Raw genomic sequence first — 7,500 nt, forward strand, 5'->3', positions numbered from 1 at the left:
TCTCCTCTCTCCTGCCTCCTCTCTCCTGCCTCCTCTCTCCTGCCTCCTCTCTCCTGCCTCCTCTCTCCTGCCTCCTCTCTCCTGCCTCCTCTCTCCTGCCTCCTCTCTCCTGCCTCCTCTCTCCTGCCTCCTCTCTCCTGTCTCCTCTCTCCTGTCTCCTCTCTCCTGCCTCCTCTCTCCTGTCTCCTCTCTCCTGTCTCCTCTCTCCTGTCTCCTCTCTCCGTCTTGGTCTCGGGTCTGTCTGTGTCTGTCCTTCTTCCTTGCTCTTCCTCTGTTCGTCGGTCTGTTCGTTTCCTTTCCTTTTCTTTCTTTCTTTCTTTTTTTTCTGTCTCTTTGTTCGTGTCTGTTATTTTCTCCTTCTTTCTTTCTATCTTTGTGTTTCCCTTTTCTTTCTTTTCATGTGTGGCTCTGTCTTTCTCTGTTTGTTGGTTTTTTTCTCTCTTTTTCCATTTTTCTGTGTGACTAGTTATCTGTATTTGTTTTCTTTCTTTCTTTCTTTCTTTTCTTCTTTCTGGCTCTTCGTGTGACTGTCTGTCTGTTTGTCATATTTCTCTTCCTCTTTGTCTGTCTGCCTTCATTTATCTATGTGCGCGTCTGTGTCTCTTGTTTCTTTTCATCTCCCTGAGTTCTTTCTATCTGCCCTCTCTGTTTCTCCCTCTTACTTTTCCCTCCCTCACTTCCTCCCTCCCGTCGCTCCCCATCTCACTTCTCCCTCCCTTCTTCCCCTTTCCTCTCCCTCAATCTTACTTTCCCTTCCCTCCCCCTCCTCCCCTTTTCCCTCTTTCTATCCCCCCCCTCACTCCCTTCCTCCCCCTTCCTCTTTCCCTCCTTGCCTCCCCCTCTCCTTCTCCCTCTCACTTTCCCCTCCCTCCTTCCCCCCTTCCCTTCCCTCTTATTTTCCGCTCCCTCACTCCCAGCCCCCCCCCCCCCCACCTCTGGCTAACAATGGCATCTTGAGGCTGTATGCTCCTCCTCGACCCCCCCCCTCCCTTCCCTCCTCGACCCCCCCCCCCTCCCTTTCCTCCTCAGTCGCCCTCGAGTACTCCAAGAGATCTCGAGTTCCGCCTCGTCTCACACCGGCGCTCTCCACCCTCCTTCTCCTCCTCCTTTCCCTCTTTCTCCTTCTCCTCCTCTTCAGCATTTTCCCCTCCTTCTGTATCTCCTTCGTTTCTGCCTCTTACTCCTCTATTTTTTCTTTTCTCATTTCCTCCTCCTTCTCTTCTTAATCCTCCTGCTCCTGCTCTTATTTCGCTTATTCTTCGTTTTCTCCTCGCCCTTACTCCTCCGTTTGTCCTCCTTTGCTTCCTCTACACTCTCTTCGTTCTCCTTGTTCTTCTTTTCCTCCTCCTCCTCCTCCCCACATCCTCCACCCCTCCTCCTCCTCCTCCTCCTCCTTCTCCTCTTCCTCCTATCATCATCATCATCACCCTTATCACCTTAATCGTCATCATCATCATTATCGTATCCTTCGTCCTCCTCCTCCTCCTCCTCTTAGCCCTCCTCTTCTGCCTCCTTTCTCCCTCTCCTCCTCTAATTCTCTCAGTGCTCTCCCTCCTCCCCCTCCTCCCTCCTCCCCCTTCCTCCTCCTCCTTCCCTCCTCCTTCCCTCCTCCATCTCCTCTTCCCCTCCTTCATCTCCTTCATCTCCTCCTGTCCCTTATTTCAGACACGTTTGTTATTGACAAGAAAACCTGAGATGCGACAGCGAGACCTATTGGGAGCGAGCGAGATGGAGAGATAGATAGATAGATAGATAGATAGAGGGAGAGAGAGAGGGGGGGCCGAGAAAGAGAGAGGAGGAGGGGGGAGAAAGGGAGAGTAGGTAGACAGACAAAGATAGTTAGATATGTAGAGATATATATGAATAGGCAGACAGACAGATAGATAGATAGACAGGAAGATAGACTGGCAGACAGAGACAGATAGACAGAAAGACAGACAGAGACGGATAGACTGATAGACAGAGACAGATAGACAGACAGGCAGGCAGGCAGGCAGACAGACAGATAGACAGAGACAGACAGACAGATATATAGATAGATAGACAAACAGACAGAGACAGACAGATTGACAGGCAGAAAAAAACATATAGATAGACAGACAGACAGACGGACAGATAGACAGACAGACAGACAGGAGCAGACAGGCAGAAAAAAACATAGATAGACAGATAGACAGACAGACAGACAGACAGGAGCAGACAGACAGACAGACAGACAGGCAGGGCGGGACAGAGCGAGCCACAACTTCCATCCGGCATAAAGTGGCGGAGCGTAACAGAATCCGCGGCAACAGAGCCCGATTCGGTTGACGGAATATTCTAGAAGGTCTTCGTCATCTTCCCTTCCCTTCTCGACGCCCTCTCTGTGTCCCTCGATAGCAGGTGCATTAGCTTCTTGCGCTCTCTATTCTTTCCTTTAATTCTGTGTCTGTATCTCTCTTTCTCTCCCTTCCCGTTCTGCTCTCTCTCTCTCTCTTTCTCACCGCCTTTCTTATTCCCATCCTCTTTCTCTCTCTCTCTTTCTCACCACCTTTCTTATTCCCATCCTCTTTCTCTCTCTCTCTTTCTCTATCCATCTATCTATCCTTTACGCTCTTTCTCTGTCTTTCTCACTTTCTCTCTTTCTCTCCTACCCCCTCTCTCTCTCTCTCTCTCCGCCCCCCTCTCTCTCTAAATTACTTTCTCTCCCTTTCTCTCTCTTCCGTGTAACCCAGCCTTACTCTCTTTCCCTCCTCCTCCTCCTCCTCCTCCTCCTCCCCTCTCCTCCTCCTCCTCCCCTCTCTTTCTATCTCTGTCTGTCTGTCTGTCTGTCTCTCTCTCTCTCTCTCTCTCTCTCTCCCTCTCCCTCTCTCTCTCGCTCTCTCTCTCTCTCTCTCTCTCTCTCTCTCTCTCTCCGCCTACTCCACCCAGCCTCCCCGTCCACAAAGGCAACTTCCGCGTCCCTGCGAGGGATCGCAACGAGGCGTCTCCTCCTCCGAGGTCCTTGCCCTCCCACGCGAGATGCCCGGACGCCCCCGTCTTCTCCTGCCAGAGGCCGGGGGGGAGGGGGGAGATAGGGGGAGGGGGAGGGGGAGGGCGGAGATAGGGGGAGGGGGAGGCGGCCAGCGGAGATAAACTGCGGGAGTTCGGAGGGCGTCTCCACCTGTTTTCTTCGTATCGACGTCCTGTCTGTCGCGGATGAGGCCTCTTTCGACAGTCCTCGCCAGTTTCCCCTCGTACGTATATTACCTTCACGCCCACGTGCACGCGGGCGCTCTCGCCTGTCTGTGCACGAAGAATGGATCTCGCATGCACGCGCTCACAGCTAGATGCACACGTTTTCTGGCTGTCTGTCTCATTGTATGTTCGCATGCCTGTGCGTGTGCTTGTATTTTTGTTAGGCGTCTCTCTCTCGTTATTTTGTGTCTGTTTGTCTGTCCGTCTGTCTGCCTGTGTGTCTATCAGTGTCTCGTTCTCTCTCTCTCTCTCTCTCTCTCTCTCTCTACTTCTCACATTCTCCCTCTCGGTCTTTCTCTGTCTCTATCTCTCTGTCTCTCTCTCTGTATATCCCGTTATCTGTTTATTTGCCTGGCTGCATATCTGTCTGATTAACCTCTCTATCTATCTAGGGGGGGCCGAGAAAGAGAGAGGAGGAGGGGGGAGAAAGGGAGAGTAGGTAGACAGACAAAGATAGTTAGATATGTAGAGATATATATGAATAGACAGGCAGACAGATAGATAGACAGACAGAAAGATAGACTGGCAGACAGAGACAGATAGACAGATAGATAGACAGAGACGGGATAGACTGATAGACAGAGACAGATAGACAGACAGGCAGGCAGGCAGGCAGACAGACAGATAGACAGAGACAGACAGACAGATATATAGATAGATAGACAAACAGACAGAGACAGACAGATTGACAGGCAGAAAAAAACAGATAGATAGACAGGCAGACAGACGGACAGATAGACAGAGACAGATAGGCAGACCGGCAGAAAAAAACATATAGATAGACAGACAGACAGACGGACAGACAGACAGACAGACAGACAGGCAAACAGATAGGCAGGGCGGGACAGAGCGAGCCACAACTTCCATCCGGCATAAAGTGGCGGAGCGTAACAGAATCCGCGGCAACAGAGCCCGATTCGGTTGACGGAATATTCTAGAAGATCTTCGTCATCTTCCCTTCCCTTCTCGACGCCCTCTCTGTGTCCCTCGGTATCAGGTGCATTAGCTTCTTGCGCTCTCTATTCTTTCCTTTAATTCTGTGTCTGTATCTCTCTTCCTCTCCCTTCCCGTTCTGCTCTCTCTCTCTCTCTTTCTCACCGCCTTTCTTATTGCCATCCTCTTTCTCTCTCTCTCTTTCTCACCACCTTTCTTATTCCCATCCTCTTTCTCTCTCTCTCTTTCTCTATCTATCTATCTATCTATCCTTTACGTTCTTTCTCTATCTTTCTCACTTTCTCTCTTTCTCTCCTACCTCCCTCTCTCTCTCTCTCTCCCGCCCCCCCTCTCTCTCTAAATTACTTTCTCTCCCTTTCTCTCTCTCCCGTGTAACCCAGCCTTACTCTCTCCCCCCCCCTCCTCCTCCTCCTCCTCCTCCTCCTCCCCTCCCTCTCTCTCTCTCTCTCTCTCTCTCTCTCTCTCTCTCTCTCTCTCTCTCTCTCTCTCTCTCTCTCTCTCTCTCTCTCTCTCTCTCTCTCTCCCCCCGCCTACTCCACCCAGCCTCCCCGTCCACAAAGGCAACTTCCGTGTCCCTGCGAGGGATCGCAACGAGGCGTCTCCTCCTCCGAGGTCCTTGCCCTCCCACGCGAGATGCCCGGACGCCCCCGTCTTCTCCTGCCGGAGGCCGGTGGCGGAGGGGGGGAGGGGGAGGAAGGGGGAGGGGGAGGGAGGGAGATAGGGGGAGGGGGAGGCGGGCCAGCGGAGATAAACTGCGGGAGTTCGAAGGGCATCTCCACCTGTTTTCTTCGTATCGACGTCCTGTCTGTCGCGGATGAGGCCTCTTTCGACAGTCCTCGCCAGTTTCCCCTCGTACGTATATTACCTTCACGCCCACGTGCACGCGGGCGCTCTCGCCTGTCTGTGCACGAAGAATGGATCTCGCATGCACGCGCTCACAGCTAGATGCACACGTTTTCTGGCTGTCTGTCTCATTGTATGTTCGCATGCCTGTGCGTGTGCTTGTATTTTTGTTAGGCGTCTCTCTCTCGTTATTTTGTGTCTGTTTGTCTGTCCGTCTGTCTCCCTGTGTGTCTATCAGTGTCTCGTTCTCTCTCTCTCTCTCTCTCTCTCTCTCTCTCTCTCTCTCTCTACTTCTCCCATTCTCCCTCTCGGTCTTTCTCTGTCTCTATCTCTCTGTCTCTTTCTCTGTATATCCCGTTATCTGTTTATTTGCCTGGCTGCATATCTGTCTGTTTAACCACTCTATCTATCCATCTCATTCTCTCTTCTGAACCTCACTCAGATATACACATTCAACTGCACACACACACACACACACACACACACACACACACACACACACACACATACATACACACACAAACACACACACATTCGTCCTGTATACACCCCGCCCACCACACCCTTGCCTCGAACCGCCCACGTCCCCCCAACCTTCGACCCGCCCTTACGCCCACGTCCCCCCAACCTTCGACCCGCCCTTACGCCCACAACACCCCCGCTTCGCCCCCCCCCCCCCACACACACACCTCCCCCACCCAAGCCTGACGCCCTCAGCCACCGCTTTGAGAGGCCAAGGCGAGCCCCGCCCTCGAGATCCGTCCGCGAGGGCATCCGGCAGGGACGAGTCGACGGACGCAAACGCAACCTTCCGCTCGTCAATGCGTAAATGGGACAAGCTGTCGCAAGGGGGAGGGGGAGGTCTCGCTCGGGGGAAGGGGGGAGGGGGGAGGGGGAGGTCTCGCTTGGGGGAAGGGAGGAGGGGGTCGTCTCGCTTGGGGGAAGGAGCGAGGGGGGAGGGGAGGTTGTCTTGTTTGGGGGAAGGGGAAGGGGAGGGGGAGGTCTCGTTTGTGGGAAGGGGGGAGGGGGGAGGGGAGGAGGTTGTCTCTCTTGGGGGGAAGGGGGAGGGGGGAGGGGGAAGGGGGGAGGGGGTCGACTCGCTTGGGGGAAGGGGGGAGGGGAGGAGGTCGTCTCGCTTGGGGGGAAGGGGGAGGGGAGGGGGAGGTCTCTCTTGGGGGAAGGGGGGGGGAGGGGTGGAGGTCGTCTCTCTTGGGGGAAGGGGGGAGGGGGAGGAGGTCGTCTCGCGCTGGGCGACCAAAGAGCGAGTCGCCGGCATTTCTTATGAGGCAGAGACAAGCTTATTGCTCCCTGAAGAGATGAACTACAAGCTCCTTTGTCGGCACAATAAGCTCTCTACGAACATAATAGGCTCCGAGGGTTCCTCCGTCGTCTTCAAGGCTTTACGATGTCCCGTATGTCCTTTTCCGATGATGTGGGGCCGCGTGTGTGCGTTCGTGCATGTGGATGAGGGAAGGGGGGAAGGGAATGTGTGTGCGTGTGGATGGGGGAAGGGAATGTGTGTGCGTGTGGATGGGGGAAGGGAATGTGTGTGCGTGTGGATGGGGGAAGGGAATGTGTGTGCGTGTGGATGGGGGAAGGGAATGTGTGTGCGTGTGGATGGGGGAAGGGAATGTGTGTGCGTGTGGATGGGGGAAGGGAATGTGTGTGCGTGTGGATGGGGGAAGGGAATGTGTGTGCGTGTGGATGGGGGAAGGGAATGTGTGTGCGTGTGGATGGGGGAAGGGAATGTGTGTGCGTGTGGATGGGGGAAGGGAATGTGTGTGCGTGTGGATGGGGGAAGGGAATGTGTGTGCGTGTGGATGGGGGAAGGGAATGTGTGTGCGTGTGGATGGGGGAAGGGAATGTGTGTGCGTGTGGATGGGGGAAGGGAATGTGTGTGCGTGTGGATGGGGGAAGGGAATGTGTGTGCGTGTGGATGGGGGAAGGGAATGTGTGTGCGTGTGGGTGGGGGAAGGGAATGTGTGTGCGTGTGGATGGGGGAAGGGAATGTGTGTGCGTGTGGATGGGGGAAGGGAATGTGTGTGCGTGTGGATGGGGGAAGGGAATGTGTGTGCGTGTGGATGGAGGATGGGAATGTGTGTGCGTGTGGATGGGGGAAGGGAATGTGTGTGCGTGTGGATGGGGGAAGGGAATGTGTGTGCGTGTGGATGGGGGGAGGGAAAGTGTGTGCGTGTGGGTGGGGGAAGGGAATGTGTGTGCGTGTGGATGGGGGAAGGGAATGTGTGTGCGTGTGGGTGGGGGAAGGGAATGTGTGTGCGTGTGGATGGGGGAAGGGAATGTGTGTGCGTGTGGATGTGGGAAGGGAATGTGTGTGCGTGTGGATGGGGGAAGGGAATGTGTGTGCGTGTGGATGGGGGAAGGGAATGTGTGTGCGTGTGGATGGGGGAAGGGGGAAGGGAATGTGTGTGCGTGTGGATGAGGGAAGGGAATGTGTGTGCGTGTGGATGGGGGAAGGGAATGTGTGTG

The sequence above is a fragment of the Penaeus vannamei genome, chromosome 27 (genome assembly GCF_042767895.1).
Source record: "Penaeus vannamei isolate JL-2024 chromosome 27, ASM4276789v1, whole genome shotgun sequence".
Taxonomy (NCBI): domain Eukaryota; kingdom Metazoa; phylum Arthropoda; class Malacostraca; order Decapoda; family Penaeidae; genus Penaeus; species Penaeus vannamei.